Below are 18,072 nucleotides of genomic sequence, written 5' to 3' on the forward strand. Positions count from 1 at the left end.
TTTAGCAGTCATCATTTCAAAGCAGTGGAGAGCTTGTAATACAGTCTTCCAGGGGCAAAGGACACAGGCTTACACCCAAGAATAACCCAGAAAAACTGGGTATAATGTTGCAGGGGGAAAAACAGATCATCAATGAAGTAGGGAACTTCCAAGCATTCCTGATAAAAAGACCACAGCCCTAGAGAAACTTGGAAATTCAAACCCAGGAGTGAAAAAAGCATAAAAAGGTAAATACGAATGAACAATGATATAGAACTAAACTAGCACAAATGACTTTTATTCAACTACGAGGAGATAATACATGTGTCCCCTCTGATACCTTTCATTATCACAATCCATGGAGTCTAATTAAACAAGGCCTGGAAATGGTTCTGTTATGCCTTGATGATCTTAAGAAATGAATGGAAAATGAAGAAGAGTACTCCATCAGGAGCAGAGGTGGGATGAAGGGAAAGGAAGATTAGGGAAAATTATCTCACATAATCAGGGTACAGAGATGGACATCTATAATATCTATACAAGGGTGTCAAAGTGGGAATGGCTGACACTTGAACCTCCCTCTCATCTAAACTACTCAAAAGAAATGAAGGAAGAATACATATACACCCAAAGTTGTGCACAAAAATCTATTTCACTCAATAAGAAAATAGGAAGGAAAGAGAAGAATGGTAAAGAGGGAATTAGAGGAAGGGCAGATTAAGGGAAGGATTAGTCTTAAGTAAAATAAACTCTAAGGATGTAAAAAATATTTATAGCTCTTTTTGAGGTGGCAAAGAATGGGAATCTGAGGGGATGTCCATAAATTAGGGAAAAAATAGTATATAAAGGTGATGAAGAGTGGCTAGGATAGAATGCCAGGCCTGGAGAAAGGAAGGAAGACTTATCTTCCTGAATTCAAATCTGACCTCAGACACTTATTAGATGTGTTATCCTTGGCAAGTCATTTAACCTTGCTTGCCTCAGTTTCCTCATCTGTAAAATGAGCTGGAAAAGGAAATGGCAAACTGCTCCAGTATTTTTGCCAAGAAAACCTCAAATGGGGTTATGAAGTATCAGACACAACTGAAAAGACTGAATAACAACAAAGACGATAGAATACTAAAATCTTATTAATGCATTGACCAATCAGGATTCCAGAAGAGTAATGATAAAATATGCTATACACTTCTTGATAGAGAGCTGAAGGATTCAGAATGAAGAATGAGACTAAAAAATACAATGGTTAATGTGGAAGTTTGTTTGGATTGACTATACATGTTTGCGATGGATTTTGTATTTTTTTCTTACATTCTCGTTTGTAGGAGGAGGTTTGGGTGGGAATGTGAGAAGGTGAACCCTAGCTGATTAAAACAAATTATGTACACACACACACACACACACACACACACACACACACACACACACACTTTTTTTCTCCTTTTTTTAATTGTTAGCTTACAACACTCAGTTCCACGTAGCTTTGAGTTCCAGATTTTCTTCCCTCCCCCACCGCCCCCACCGCCCCAAGATGGTATGGAATCTGATATATCTTCCTCATATAACTTTGCCTTGAACTTATTTACACAACAGTCAAGTTGTAAAGAAGAATTATGACCAATGGAATGAATCAGGAGAAAGAAGAAACAAACAAAAAAGAGAGCAAACAGTGTGCCTCAATCTGCATTCAGACTCCATAGTTCTTTCTTTGGATGTAGATAGCTCTCTCCATCATGAGTCCTTTGGAGTTGTCCTTGAACCTTGTATTGCTGAGAAGAGCAGTCTATCAGGGTTAGTCATCACAGAATCCATGTATCTGTGGTTGTGTACAATGTTCTCCTGGTTCCGCTCCACTCACTCAGCATTATATTGTGTAGGTTTTTCCAGGTTATTATGAAGTTCACATCTTCCCCATTTCTTATAGCACAATAGTATTCCATTACCTTCATATACCACAACTTGTTCAGCCATTCCCCAATTGATGGGCATCCCCTTGATTTCCAATTTTTTGCTACTACAAAAAGAGCTGCTATAAATATATTTGTACATATGGGTCCTTTTTCCACTTGTGTGATCTCTTTGGGATACAACCATAGAAGTGGTATTGCTGGATCAAAGGGTATGAACATTTTTATAGCCCTTTGGGCATAGTTCCAAATTGCTCTCCAGAATGGCTGGATCAGTTCACAACTCCACCAGCAATGTAACAATGTTCCAATTTTCCCACATCCTCTCCAGCATTTGTCATTTTCCTGTTTTGACATTTTAGCCAATCTGTCAGGAGAGATGTTGTACCTAAGAGTTGTTTTGATTTGCATTTCTCTAATCAGTAGTCATTTAGAGCATTTTTTAAATATACCTATAGATAGCTTTACTTTCTTCCTCTTAAAACTACCTGTTCATATCCTTTGATCGTTTCTCAATTGGGGAATGGCTTGTATTCCTATAAATTTGGCTCAGTTCCCTGTATATTTTAGAGATGAGACCTTTATCAGAGACACTAGTTGTAAAGATTTTCTCCCAATTTCCTGCTTCCCTCCTAATCTTTGTTGCATTGGCAAACATTTCAATTTAACATAATCAAAATTATCCATTTTGCATTTTGTAATGCTCTCTGTCTCTTGTGTATCATGAATTCTTTGCTTTTCCATAAATCTGACAGGTAAACTATTCCTTGCTCTCCCAAATTACTCATAGTATCAGCCTTTATTCCTAAATCAAGAACGCATTTTGACTTTATTTTAGTATATGGTGTAAGATATTGTTCTATGCCCAGTTTCTGTCCTACCATGTTCCAATTTTCCCAGCAGTTTTTGTGAAGTAGTGAATTCTTAGCCCAGAAGCTGTATTCTTTGGATTTATCAAACAGTAGATTGCTATAGTCGTTGACTACTGTGTCTTATGTACCTGTCCTATTCCACTGATCCACGACTCTGTTTCTCAGCCAGTAGCAGGTAGTTTTGATGACTGCTGCTCTATAGTACAGCTTAATATCTGGTATGGCTAGGCCACCTTCCCTATCATTCCTTTTCATTAATTCCCTAGATATTCTAGACCTCTTGTTCTTCCAGATGAATTTTGTTATTTTATTCAGCTCTGTAAAATAATTTCTGGTAGCTTGATGGGTATGGAACTGAATAAATAAATTAATTTTGGTAAAATTTTCATTTTTATTATATTAGCTTCTTCTAATGATGAGCAACTGATATTTTTCCATTTATTTAGATGTGACTTTATTCACATGAAGAATGTTTCATAATTATGTTCATATATGCCCTGGGTTTGTCTTGGCAGATAGACTCCCAAATATTTTATAGTGTCTGCAGTAACTTTGAATGGAATTTTTCTTTCTATTTCTTGCTGTTGGGCTTTGTCAATAATGTACAGGAATGCCAACGATTTATGTGGGTTTATTTTACATCCTGCAACTTTGCTAAAGACACACACATAATTTTAAAAGTAAGGAGGGAGCTACCAAAACTTTTTGAGTAGGCGAATGTCATGATTAGACCTCTGCTTTAAGAACATTAATATGGCAGCTGTAGGAAACATGGATTGGAGAGGGGAGAGAATTGAGGGAGGCAAGGAGACCAGTTAGCAGGAGGCTATTACAATAATTCAGATGCAAAGCTATAAAATCTTGAACTAGCATGCTGGCAGTGGGAATGAAGAGAAACAGATGGGTGTAGAAAAAAATTGACAAGATTTGACAATTGATTGTACATGTGAAGGAGGCTAGAGGGTTGTGGGTAAATTTAAGGTTGTAAACATGAATAACTGGAAGAACAGTGATGCCTTAAATAGGAAAAGTGAGTTTAAGAGGAGAGCTGAGCTTTTGGTAAAAGACTATGTGTTCTGTTTTGGTCATGTTCAGTTTGTGATGCCAGTATGACATTTAGGTGACACAGTGGATAAAGTGCCAGGCCTGGAGTCAGGAAGATTTGTCTTCTTGATTCCAAATCTAGCCTCACATACTCACTAGGTGTGTGACCCTGGGCAAGTCACTCAGCACTGTTTCTTCACCTGTAAGATGAGCTGAAGAAGGAAATGCAAACTACTCCAGTATCTCTGCCAAGGAAAAATCCACCCAACTGTGGTCATGAAGAGTTGGACACAAGTGAGATGACTGAACAAGTGCACAAGCAGTTGGTAATGTAGAATTATAGCTCAGGAAGGAAGCTAGGGCTGCATATATAGATGAGTGCCTGCTTTCTTTGGAAAAAATAGAGTGTGAAGCATGGTAAATGCTCAATGAATACCATTAAACTGATTCTAACTGAAAAGCCTGCCCTCGGTACCTCAGTCTCCCTCAACCTATCTTTTATCACAGGAAGGAGAAGAAAAGAAATGAAAAGGGATAGCCTGGAGCATCTCACCTTATAGCAAATACAGCAGACTGGGATCCTAGGGGTGCATTGGGGAACTTTATCTGTCAAATTGTGCCTGCCCAACATGTTTACTCAAGGCACAAATGTAGTTCCAATTGTCAATGATGTCTTTTCTTTCCCTAATGTGAAGAAAATAGTCTGGGACCACAACGGTAGCAGCATTTAATATAGACATGAATTGTGATAAAACTACACTTTAATGGGTGAAGTATAATAACCAGACACAGTATTTGGGGTGGGGGGGTGCAGGAAGGAAGGTTCAGGAAAAAAATTCAAGGGAGAAGGAAATGATTTGCCACTACTCTGGTTAAAAAAAATGTTTCCAGGGCTTCGCTCATTATTGCTGAGTACTTCAGTGACTTTATTTAGGCTCCTGTTAGGGGATTTGAGAATCTATATTTTTCATATTAGCTTGACAAGGGAAGAATGTTCATGAAAGAACAATACCTTTCACATCATTTTTTCCAAATCTTTCTCCTCCCTCTTCCCTTCTTCCTAAAGGCCTGGGCTTTTGTATTGATTTGCCATTTTTGTTCACTGGCTAGTGAACTCTCGGAGTGCTCTGATTAGTGCCACGAATGACTTTTAATGTTAATACCTATGCTCAGAAGATTCAGGCCTGAGCATGTTAGTGCTGATGTATGTATCCATTTCAGGCACTATTTTTGCCATGAGTGCAACCTCCCCCCCCTCCGCCTCTCTCTCTCCCCCCCCCTCTCTCTCTCATTTTAGCCCATTGGCCATCATGCTGACCCAGACTAACAATGGAAAAGAGCATCTTTTATGATTTACGCAGCTGTTTGCCCAGCCCAGAAACTTGTAAAAGGTGTCCTGGTAGCATTTCTTCCCTGCAAGATTGCCTGGCTGAGGGAAAGCTAAACATTTTCTTTCCTGCAGAGTTAGTAGAAAACAGGATTATTTTCAGGATTGGCTTTAAAACAGTTAAAAAGAAAGAAAGAAATGAATAAAAAAGAAAAAAAAAACAAGAAAGAAAGAAACTTTCCAGACACTGTTGCATCACAGGCATGAAATAAAGGAGCCAGGCCAGTGTCTTCATTTATAGCCAGCAGTTAAGCAGCTGCAGGAGGAAAAGATTCTTCCTGACCTTCTAAATCAACCCCCAGTACAGTCAGCCAGATTTGGCTGAGAAATTTCACAATGGTCATTTTCTCTCAGCTCATCCAAACAGATGTTTAGCATCATTAAATACATTTTTCTTAATGACAACAGCACTTAAAGGGCTGAGTTATTTGTGTATGCTTTGCCTGTCCTGGTGGTATGTCTCAGTTTAGAAATATGTGAACAAATTTCAGGGTGGGGAGGGTACACGGCTAGGTACTTTAAATAGAGAATGCTTTCATATTAAATGAGACCTATGTGCAGGGGGGGGTGGGGAGTGGAAGTTTCTCAAGGACCTAACATCATCGCTGAGATTTTGCAGTTAGAGTATACATTTAACTCACACCTTTTCTTTTTCTTGGTTTTCCTTACAGTTTCAGTGGGTTCAGTTACTCATTGGCTAGCAGGTCTGCAAGAAGTGAGTAGGCAATGTCTGTACTCAGGGGAGAGAAGGAGACTAATATACAGAGCTTGGGGGTATGGACATGAGTGCAAAAACATAAGCCTCCTGTGGATTGTGGGAAACCAGAAAGCTATTTTTTAAACTATTATTCGAACTTCTTTTTCAGGGAGAGAAATACCATAAGACTACACACTACAATCCAAAAATAATCTCATTTCCCAAAAGAAGAAGATTGCTTTCGTTCTAACTGATAACATACTTACACTTTTTCCCACAGACTAAATGTTTGATACTGTTTCAAGCTTTGTGGTTGCAGTTTATCCCTTTCTTGACAATCTTGGAAAGCCCCACAGCGTCAAACTTAGTGGGTGAGAATTTAGTTAGAATCCATAGATGTGTTTTTCAATCTCTCTCTCTCTCTCTCTCTCTCTCTCTCTCTCTCTCTCTCTCTCTCTCTCTCTCTCTCTCTCCCCCATACACAGACATTTCTTACCATTCATTGAAACTCCCCATTCTCTGCCTTCTCTTTTGAAATGTTTGATGATTCTCCACAAACCCCTTAATTCCTTCGTGGCTCTTTATTCTTCTATACAATGGCGATCTTAGACTCTGAAACACGACTCTAGATGTGATCATATAGTCTAATCTCCCACCTGAATCAGGAGTACCCTCTATGCCAGTATTCTTAATCACTTTTGTGTGTCATGGACCCCACTGGCAGTCTTATGATACCTCTAGATACTTTATCAGAACAATATTTTGAATACATAAAACATAGTTTTTAAAGTAGAGAACCTATTGTAATGTAGTTTTCTATTGAAATATGTTTTTAAAGCACACAGACCCCAGGTTAAGACCACTTGCTCTATAACATCCCTGAAAACTGATCACCTAATTTCTACCTGAACATTCTGAGTGATGGGAAACTCAATACCTAGAAAACAATCCATTCTATTTCTTAGAAGGTAACTTTCAGAACATTCCTCCTTATTTTGAACCTGTATCTACCTCCCTTTAGCTCAGATTAATCATCATTATCACCCTCCCATTTCTGTCCTTAGATTATCATCATTACTAGTATTTATATAGGATTTTCAAGTTTACAAACTCTTTACAAGTATTTCATTTTATCCTCACAACAACCCTGAGAGGTAAGGTGGTGTTATCCTTATTTTACAGATGATGGAGATAAGGGAGAGAGGGGTATAGTAATTCTTGCCTTCTCAATGGGGCGGGGGGGAAGGGGCAGGAGGAAGAGAATTTGGAACTGAAAATTAAAATTAAAAAAAGGAAATTCATGGAATTAGGAGATAGAATCTGGTTTGGGGAATAACAAGGAGACCAGTGTCACTGTTTTGCAGGATACATGGGGGAGGTGGGGCATAAGGTCTAATAAATAAAAATTTAAAAAGGGAAATGAGGAGCAGGTTATGAAGGTCTTTGAATGCCACAGGAGTTTATATGATCCCCAGAGGTAATTGAGAGCCATTGGAATTTATCGAGTAGAAGGGTAACATGGTCAGACCTGTACTTTAGAAAGATCACTGTGATATCTGAGTGGAGGGTTTACTACAGTCAGGAAAGACTTCTGGCAGAGAGACCAATCAGTAGACTGCTGCAGTAATCCAGGTGTGAGGTGATAATGAGATACTAGGATACCAGCAATGTCAGAGGAAGGAAAGAGTGTGTGGGAGCAGTTATGCGTGCAAAATCAACAAGCCTTGGCAGCAAATTAGATACTGGGGGTGGGGTAGGGGGACAAAGAATGAGGAGTCAAAGATGACGCCTAGATTGGTGCTTCTGGGTGACTGGGTGGATGGTGGTACTCAAAAAAGGATCACATAACTTAGAAAGTTGGCCCCCGGTGGATAGAATAAATCTAGATTTTGTGTTGACTGATCTATGTACATCTCTCCCCCTCCCCATCGCCACCCCTACTCAGTGAAATATATTGTGTTCCTAACAGACAGATACTGTTTTACTTTGTATCCCTGGAGCCTAATATTTAAGTGAACCAAGCCTTCAGCATACACCTAGATGACCTAAGATGGAGGCATCCATGTGTGAAATGCCAAGGATGTGCTTTTAAGAGAAGACCTTCTGCATTTCATCTATCCCATGGCTGGGAACAGTCTCTTTCCCAAAGGGCTGTGTGGCCAGAACTGACTATGTCTTTACATCTACCTGGCAGGGTAGAAGGTTAAGTTCTCTCTTCCTAGGAATATGCAAAGATAAAGGTCTTGTTTACTTGCAGTATGGGCGGTAAGCTGGTTGAGGGAAAGATCTACCTGTTCCTTCTCCTTGAACCCCGTGAAACTGGTTTGGGGTTTAGGCCTTTTTCATTCCTATGTGCAAGTAGTAAAGTGACCAGTCCTGAGAACTCTAGCCAAGATTATAGACTGGATATTGCTCCCACCCAGCAAGGGAGGCATGAGAAGGTGAGGTGCTGAGATGGGAGGGGTGAAGGTGGAGGGGGGTGGACTTGGAGCTTGCATGGATTGTACTACATAGGAACTGAGATAAGCAGTGGACCTATTCTCCCTCCCCTTCCCAGAAATTGAGAGAATGCAGGGGGGATTACGCTTCCAGGTACTTGGAGGTATGCGTGAGAAATGTTTATTTTTGCTATACCTTTGAAATAAATATTTTTTTCTGTAAAAGCTTATCTGACTGTCAAATGGTTAAATGAGACTATGGTGCTGGGGGCTCCATAAAATTGGGGAAACAATCATTTGGGGCTTGGGACAATAGCAAAGACTAGATACCCTACCCCCAACCTCCTGGACAACACCAGGGGAAGGGAAAAATCTAACACACTGGGCCTTTAGGCAGTGGTGGCCAGAGCAGTCACTGTTACATAAGCAAGGAAAGATATGTTGTAAGTTTGAACTGACAGTATACACAGACATACATACATATATATGCACATACATATGCATACATAGATACAAATATGTTTATATATAGACACACACATATATATATATGTGTGTGTGAATATGAATTTTCCCATTCTCAGAAATTTTTGCTCATCTAATATTTTGTTGTAATATAACAATTATATATAATACATACGTAGTAAGAGAAATGGTATATATGTGTATATAGACAATTTCCACTGCCTTTGCACAAATAAATCAGTGAAGATAGAATTCGAAGAGTGGACATGTAGCATCATATTTAATTTATAAAGATTGAGGTAACATAGTGTAGCACGTCAAGAACTGGTCTGAGAACCAAGAATTCCTGGGTAGTGCCATCTCTGACATATGCTAACCATGTGATCCTGGGTAAGTCATTGAATCTCTCAGTGCTCTTGACACCTCTCTATGACCATGAGTTGAAGAGAAGGTTCCACTGGCATTTATTGAGTGATATGCTTATACCAATTAAATTATAGGGAATCATAGAAAGCCTGTGTCTACTCCTTTCCTTATCACCAACAGGTATATATATATACCTGTATATATACATATACACATATATAAATATGTGTATATGTATATGTGTATGTATATATGTGTGTGTGTGCGTGTGTGTGTGTATTTGTATATGTATATGGATGTTGTTGTGGTGGTTGTTGTGGTGACATCTTGAATTGGATTTAAGTGAGGTAGAACTGCATAAGTTGCCGGCTTTGCTCTCTCCTCCGGAGTCATAAAAGTCCAGTGCCAAGACGTAAGTCAAGATGAGTGTGTGTGTATACACACATACATATATGTATGTAGACAAACATCTGTTTGTGTGATAAAATTTATAGCCTCAAGCTTGTAACAGGAGTTAGGAAGTATTCAGAATGGGCTTTTGAGAGGAACATAGTAGAATGTTACATACATAAACATATCTCTATCTACCTTTCTATCTGTATGTAAGCATTTGATGCTAACATAAAACAGCAAAAGCCATTCTTTGATGTATAACTAGTCAAGGTTATGAGCAAGAAGAACAGCAAATTCTAACTGATAACATGTAAATGTTCTTCAGATCACTAAGAGTAAGAGAAATACAAAATGATATGCTTCTGGAAATTCTACCTCATAACATGCAAATTGTCTTAAATGACAGAAGATGAGAAGGCACACTCATACATTTTTGGTCGAGCTTTGTAGTGGCCTAATCATTCCAACTTGAAAATAATTATTTAAATTCAACACTATGTATTACTTTCTGGGAGCAGCTCATGTCCACATCTGTCTTTAGTTGCTAAATGTCCATAGTTTTCCTTGTAATCCCACCAGATCAGTGTGTGTGTGTGTGTGTGTGTGTGTGTGTGTGTTTGTGTATGTATGTGTGTGTGTGTGTAGGGGAGGTAGGGGCACCTCTTTTTACACAGCCAGAATCATCACTAGACTTAAAGACTTCTATATCACCTGGAAAAAAATAGTGCCTCTATTTATTCCATTGATTTTTCTCCTACACTGCCCTTTCCCCAACTCTAACCACAATATCGTCCTGATCCAAGCTTGCTGATGAACACATATCAAATGTTGTAAGCCAGTCTTGTGATTCAGGTTGAAATCAAATATGGTATGCCCAACCCTCCAGCAGTGAACAAAAGGAAGCTCCCTTAGCCCTAGAATGGAAACAATGTTCAGCAAGGATATAATATCGATTCAATTGGTACCACTTTCCCCATCTCTGCATTGGCCATGCTGGGGCACTGCTTAGAAATATGTGTCAAGCCTACGAGAGGGACACTTCCCCTTTTGTGGGCTGACTTCTGTACCTAGGCTCCCAGGAAATTGTCAGTTAGATTCTTAATCCTGTGGGTCAATTAAATCCCAAAGATGATTTTCATATACATATTTTAAGGAAAAAATAGTTTAAATGACATGCAGTAGATGTAACTTCTAAAGTAGGGGCCTAAAATGACAATTTTTAGAACTTCCATAAACATTTTCTTAACCTTTAGAACTCTAAAGGTGAGATCTTTTTTCCATAACTATTGAGGGTGTGCACATACCCATTAATACCAGATTGATAGGGTTGAGGCCATCTTCTGTATGCAGGTTCTTGTCAACTCATTTATGCCACATAGAGAGTTAATGATTGACTCTCAGCATCTGGGGATGATGTGGGTGGGCTCAGGATATTTTGGATTGGAGCCATCCCCTTTGTACAAGGCCTTTTAAAGGGATCAGGGAGTCTTTCCTGATTCTGAGGGTTGGAAAGAATCATAGCAGAGTTAAGAGTAGACCTGAGATTCTAATGCTACAAGGGGATGAGGAATGAGAAGTCTCGGCATCTGCACATCTTCCTTCCTAGGAGTCATTAAAGACAGCCTAGAGAGGATGGTAGATATCTTGGTACAGGGAAAAGAATACTAGTCCTGAAGTCAGGACTCATTTCAAATCCCACATCTGATGCGTATTACCTGTTTGACATTGAACAAGTCACTTAACCTCCCTGGGCCTAATTCTCTTCATCTGTAAAATAAAAGGGTTGACTTAAAGCATTGCTAAGATTCCTTCCAACTCTAGATATATAATTCTTTATCTGCTATATCACTGTTTGTCTATTTCTCTCTGATTATAGAAATATCAGTCTTCTACAATTAAATGTGGAAAAGATCTATTGAATCAACACTGCACAGTCAACATCATTTTCCTCAAACTTTAGTGCAATTTAAAAGAATGCCATCTAATTCCATCTATAGAACATCCTACCTCTTACCATCAGGGAGAAGACATCCATGAGTTATTAAGAAGCATCTAGACAGTGCAGTGGATTGAGTGCAGGACTTAAGAGTAAGGAAGACTTGAGTTCAAATCTAGCTTCACACAATTACTATCTGTGTGACCCTGGGCAAGTCACTTAACTGCTTTCTTCTTCAGTTTCCTCAGCTGTAAGATAGATGTACTAATAACACCTACTTCCCAGATTTATTATCAATATAAAACTAGATTAAATGTGTAAAATGCTTTACAAATTTTAAAGGCTATATAAATGCTCGGCCTTCATTATTATTGTTCAATAATTCTTAATTTAATAAATATTTGCTAAGCACTTACTGTGTACAGAGCTCAAGGTAGATGCAATGATGAATAAGTGTTTAACATTATGAACTTTGCAATACAGTAAAGATTAGGTACATGCAAACAGACTATAATAGAAAATGGAATATGTCAATGGATGAGATGTGCAAAGTGTCAGGAGGACTTTTTCTCTTGGTTGACAATGAGAATCTGAAATAGAAAGACCCATCTTGAAGCTTTTCTGTTCTAGCCACATAACCTGCTCTGAGTTTTATGTTGTTTGCATATCATATCATTTAAATATTCATGTATCGCATTTTCCCTTTAGCCTGTATTTATGTATGCCGAAATGTCACCTTTTCAAAACACTGGGCATTTTTTATGTACATTGATGCAATCTGACTGCAAAGATACCCTGGAGCAAGCAAAAGGCTTGACCTAATTTTGTGCCTGTCACTCTGTAGCCTCCCAAACCACAACCTAGAAAGTGAAACACATAAACTTGCCTCATCTTGACCTTATGAGCAAGGGCTGGATGGTAACATTTACTATGAAGGCCATCTGCAATTTGACAAATTCAAGTTGCCAGCACTGCTGTTCTTTGTGATAGTCCAAATGGTTCATAAATTAGACATTAAGGTTTCCCAACAGGAAGCAGAGGCCTTGAAGACCTGGTAGCTGTCTAGTTAGTGTATCTTGCTTGACAAACATATCCGAATTTAAAATGCAAGATATGCTTAATATAGTTAAAATGAACTGGGTGTCTAGAGAAAAAAAAATGAATGCTGGATTCAGGAAAGTGATTCACAGTTTAAATCCCATACAACCCTCTCCTTCCTCTCTTGGAGCTCAGCTAATTCATCTGTTGCTGACATTGGTCAAGCTTATAGGCAGACTTTTTTTGTCTAATAAAAAAAATCACTGAATTTCACATGCATTAGCAGCATAGCTATCAAGAATGATAGAAAATATTTCCCTATTTTTCCAAATTCAGGCAATCAACATTTTTACTGAATCTTCAGAAATTTTCATTATCCTTAACTCAATTTGATAAGAATGAGGTTTCAGAGAAGTCTCAGGTTGGTAGAATTTAATGAAGAGCTTTCCAGAGATGCTCTAAATTAAGATACATAAAATGGGCAAAAGAGAGATAAGTACACATTCCCTCCAACATAGGCCTCTATTTTTAAATTAATGTATTTATAACTTTAATGCTCTTCTACTCCAATATAAGGCTAAATAGTTAGCTTAAAATTAGCATATACAGTGGGCAGCCTTTATAAGCACCCCTCCCTTGCGCTGACAGGTAGGATCCCCAGGGCAATGCTGCTATTCAATCTTTCCCCAGGGTTCTAGGCATACCCCCTGAGAAGCCACAAGGTTTTTCTCATTTCTATTTCTCTGGACTTCTCTCAACATCAACCACCATTATCAACACTCCGATATCCTTTGCCATTGCCATTCTGTGTCTCCACAGTATTATTTAACTTGTTGATATTTCCTCAATATCTTTGGTAAGCAATTAACATGAATTGGTTTTCACGAAGAGACATTTACTGAAAAGATATAGCAAAAGAGAAGTACAAACCTAGCTCCCTTAAGCACAGGACAGTCTCCCCACCACTACCTTTGTTCCGAGGAAAGGGTACTCAAACTCAAAACGGTTGCTATAAACCCTCCTCCCATCAAATTTACTGCCAAATGCAAGCATGGCCAATGTACAAGTCGCTTCCTTTATTGCAGGCCACGGTGGCTCAGCTGCCGGGTTCATTCTGCGTTGTGCTGGGTCACACAGATTGCTCCCCAGGGTTGCGTTGATTCGTCATTGGGCTCAGCTGTTACTGTTGCAGCAGGCTCAGGTTCTGCTAGGGAGTCCAGATTCAGGACCTTTGGAAGCTCATAAGGTCATGACCTAGTCCACTCTGTCTCCAACACCAATTCACCTAGTATTAGAAAAGAACAAATGAAAAGGCAAAGCAACAGAGGTGTTATGTATTCATCTTTGGTGAAAATAGTTTTGTGAGCCTTTCTGTTCATAGTGCCATCCTAACTGAGGTTTGGACAGAATTTCTGAACAGAGGGCACACTGAAATTTCTCCATGAGTGTAGGACCATAGGTAATCTCATTGGAGGTTCAGGAAAGTTTCCTCTGGGTCCTTACAGTAAAGGGCACTTACAATTTCCCCTAGTGGATCCTTTTTCATTGCACAGGCAAATCCAATGAAATTTCAAACTCAATCAACTATAATACAGTCCCAATTTGAGCAGAATGAAAATAGGCTCAGGAGAACCCTGGGTGACCATGACGCTTCAAGGGAAAAAGCACTTTGGGTTGATTATTTGTACTTGTAGGTAAACAGACAAATCTTACAACATATGCCTGCAGTCCATCAGAATCTCACAGTAAAACTAGCCATCTAGGTTTATTTTAAAAAAAGAAAAGAGTATTTCTAGAGCTGAATACCAGCATTTTATTTTTCAATAAGATTTTATTTTCCCACAAATACATGTTAATATAATTTTTAACATTTTAAAAAAGTTTTGAGCTCCAAATTCTATTTCTCCTTCTCTTTAACACCTCCCACATCTCTGAGATGGTTAGTAATCTCATATAGATTATCCATGTACAATCATGTGAAACATTTCCATACTAGTCATTTTGTACAGTAACACTCAAAAGAAAGGAAGAAAAGGAAAGAAACAAATCAAGAAAGGAAGAAAGAAGGAAATAAAGAAATAAAGAAAAAAATAGTATGTTTCAGTCTGTATTCAGACTATCAGTTCTTTCTCTGGAAGTGGATAGCATGTTTCACTATGAAATCTTTGGGATCATCTTGAATCATTATATTGCTGAGAATAGCTAAGTCATTCACAGTTCTTCATTATGCAATATTGCTTTTACTGCGTACAATGTTCTCCTGGTTCTGTTCACTTTACTTTGTATCAGTTCATGTGAGGCTTTCCGCGTTTTTCTGAAATTATCTTGCTTGTCATATCTTAAAGCACAATAATATTCTATCACAATCATATACCACAGCTTGTTCAGCCATTCCCCAATTGATGTGCATTCCCTCAATTTTCAATTCTTCGCTAACAAAAAAAAGAGCTCCTATAAATATTTTTGTACAAATAGGTCCCCACTCCCTTTTTATCTCTTTGGGATACAGGCCGAGCAGTGGTATTGCTGAATACACAGTTTTATAGCCCTTTGGTCATAGTTCCAAATTGCTCTCCAGCATGGTTAGACCAGTTCACAACTTTACCGACAGTGCATTAGTGTATCAGTTTTCCCATATTCCCTCCAACATTTGTTATTTTCCTTTTTTGTCATATTAGCCAATCTGATAGCTTTGAGTGGTATTTCAGAGTTGTTTTAATTTGTATTTCTGTAATCAATAGTGATTTAGAGCATTTTTATATGATTATAGAAAGCTTTGATTTCTTTGCCTCAAAACTACGTGTTCCTATTCTTTGACCATTGAGGAATGACTTGTATTCTTATAAATTTGGCTCAGTTCTCTATATATTTGAGAAATGAGGACTTTATCAAAGATAGTTATTGCGATTTTTCCCACTTTTCTGCTTTCCTTCTATTTTTGGTTGCATTACTTTTGTTTGTGCAACTCCTTTTTAATTTAATATAATCAAAGTTTTCTATTTTACATTTTGTAATGCACTCTGTATCTTGTTGGGTTCTAACTTCTTCCCTTATCCATAAATCTGACAGGTAAATTATTCATGCTCTGCTAATCTGCTTATGGTATCACCCTTTATGTGTAAATCACGTACCCACTTTGACCTTATTTTGGTATATATGACATGTTGGTCTAGATTTAGTTTCTGCATATTTTTTTTCAGTTTTCCCAGCAGTTTTTGTCAAATAATGAATTTTTGTCCCAAAAGCTTGGATCCTTGGGGTTATTATATATTAGATTACTATGGTCATTTACTTTAATGTATTGTGTACCTAACTATTCCACTGAGCTACTATTCTGTTTCTTGGCCAGTATCAGATTGTTTTGATAATTATTGCTTTACAATACAGTTTGAGATCTGGATACCAGCATTTTAAGGATACAAAATCTATACTTTTCATATATCAATTATTATAAAAGATTCAGTAATGCAGCAAGTTTTACTGAAGATCTGTTCTTGTCTGAAGATCTGTTCTTGTCAGTCTCTCTTTGGAAACTTCTGGCTTTCAGCGTCTAGAGAGAAGGTCAACAATCCTAAACTCACTGCTGTTAGGCCCTGAAAGAATGTAGTATCAAGGGATGCCTGGCCAGGGAATTAAGGCGGATCTTGGAAGTATACTTTCAGAGGTCCTATTCCAAGAAAAAGTAAAAAACTGACTTCTTTTTTTACAACCCACCCTGGCCACAAACACGGGGATTCCTCTATACCTCACAGTACTGGTACTATAGGGATGCACTTTAGCTCCCTTAAAAGTTCCCTAGCTTCCTTCTCGGCTTTTCCAGTTAGCTGAAGACACCTGAAATATTTGACTAGATGGGGACAAGTGCAGAGAGGTATCTCAACAGTGACATCCGCCTTATGGTGTTACCCTCCATTATTGACTTGAGCTTATTCATTGGAAAACTGAGCAATTGGGCTTGGCCCAAGAAATCCTCAAATGAGGCAAACCTTTGGGTTCCCCCTTTCAGCTTTAAAGTGAGATATTTTTCATGGAGATCTTAAAATACTGAAAAGCAGCTGAAGAAGTGCTCTCTCTCTCTCTCTCTCTCTCTCTCTCTCTCTCTCTCTCTTCTCTCTCTCCCCTTTTCTCTCTTTCTCTCACTTTTCTCTCTCCCTTTTTCTCTCCTCTCTCTCCTCTATCTCCCCTTTCTCTCCTCTCTCTCTCTCTCTCTCTCTCTCTCTCCCTCTCTCTCTTTCTTTCTCTCTCTCTCTCTCTCTCTCTCTTTCTCTCTCTCTATCTCTTTCAGTAGAGGGGGGAAAGCGATAAAAATCTTTTTGTCTTCTAAAAAACATTAAACGGTGGGAAAAAATCACTTAAAGTTGATAAAAGAAGAAAAATTGCAATGGGAAGAGCTGACATGTAGAATTTCAACCATTTCTCCTTTTCTAGCTTGCTACAACAGAGATGTCTGTGAAGTAGCCTTGGGTGACATCTAGGACTTTCTCTTGGTTGAGATGAGTTACCTTGTTCCCACTCAGATAGCTCCTTCAATCTGTATGCTAGTACACACACACACACACACACATACACACACATGTATATATACTGTGTACATACATGCATATACACATGCACATACATATACACACATATACACATACGCAATACACATGTGTGTGTGTGTGTATTTCCTGATTATGTGTGCATGGAGGGAAGTGAAAGACAGTTATTAAGAAACTAAATTGTTCTTTATTTTGAATGTTTGGAGAAAACACTGAGGTGTAGGAGGCATAGAAGTAAATGTAGTGTGGGTCAGTGGTGGGATTCAGCCAGTTTGCACTGGTTTGGTAGAACTGTTCCTAATTTTAGGTTTAGTTCTGCCAACTGGTTGTTAGCAGGGGTGGGGCCTGAAGCGGACACATCCAGGGCTTGGGCAGCATCTCCACTTGGTTTCCTGGAGAACTGATTTGTTAATTCATATGAATCTCACCACCGATGTGGATGTAGATAACTAGTTGTATAAGATATGTTGTCAAAAAAGAGTCCTTTAAAATGTCTCTACTTAATGAAGCAGCTTAAAGACATGAATTAGTGGAGAAATAAAAAGAATTTATCAATTAATTCATCCAGAAGAGCAGCAGCCCATCCCTGCCTCCAATTGGGTCCCAAAGGTCTGTAACTCCATGTTAGGTGGTTTGTTGTCATTTGATGTTTCCATATTCCCCAAGCTTTCAGATCCTCATATGATTCTTAACTGAGACAGAGAATGAATAGAGCTTTATCGCTGGACTTAGCATGGTCATGTCCTGTCTCTGCCACAACTGACTCTGTCACCCTAGATAAGTTACTTAACCCGTCAGTGCCCTAAACAGTACTCTAGGTCTATAAGTTGCAGCAGAGTTACTATAGGGAATTCTCTCATCAGGAATTACCCACATCAATGACGTTACAGGTCTGGGCCAAAATAAATAAGTATGTGACCCATTCCCTATGGGTGTTGTCATTGAGATTTTCTAGTATAAGAATGCTAGCACACAGGCATTACCCAGTGTTCCCAAAGTTTCCAAGGCTTTT

Source organism: Trichosurus vulpecula, chromosome 1, assembly GCF_011100635.1.
Source record: "Trichosurus vulpecula isolate mTriVul1 chromosome 1, mTriVul1.pri, whole genome shotgun sequence".
Classification (NCBI taxonomy): domain Eukaryota; kingdom Metazoa; phylum Chordata; class Mammalia; order Diprotodontia; family Phalangeridae; genus Trichosurus; species Trichosurus vulpecula.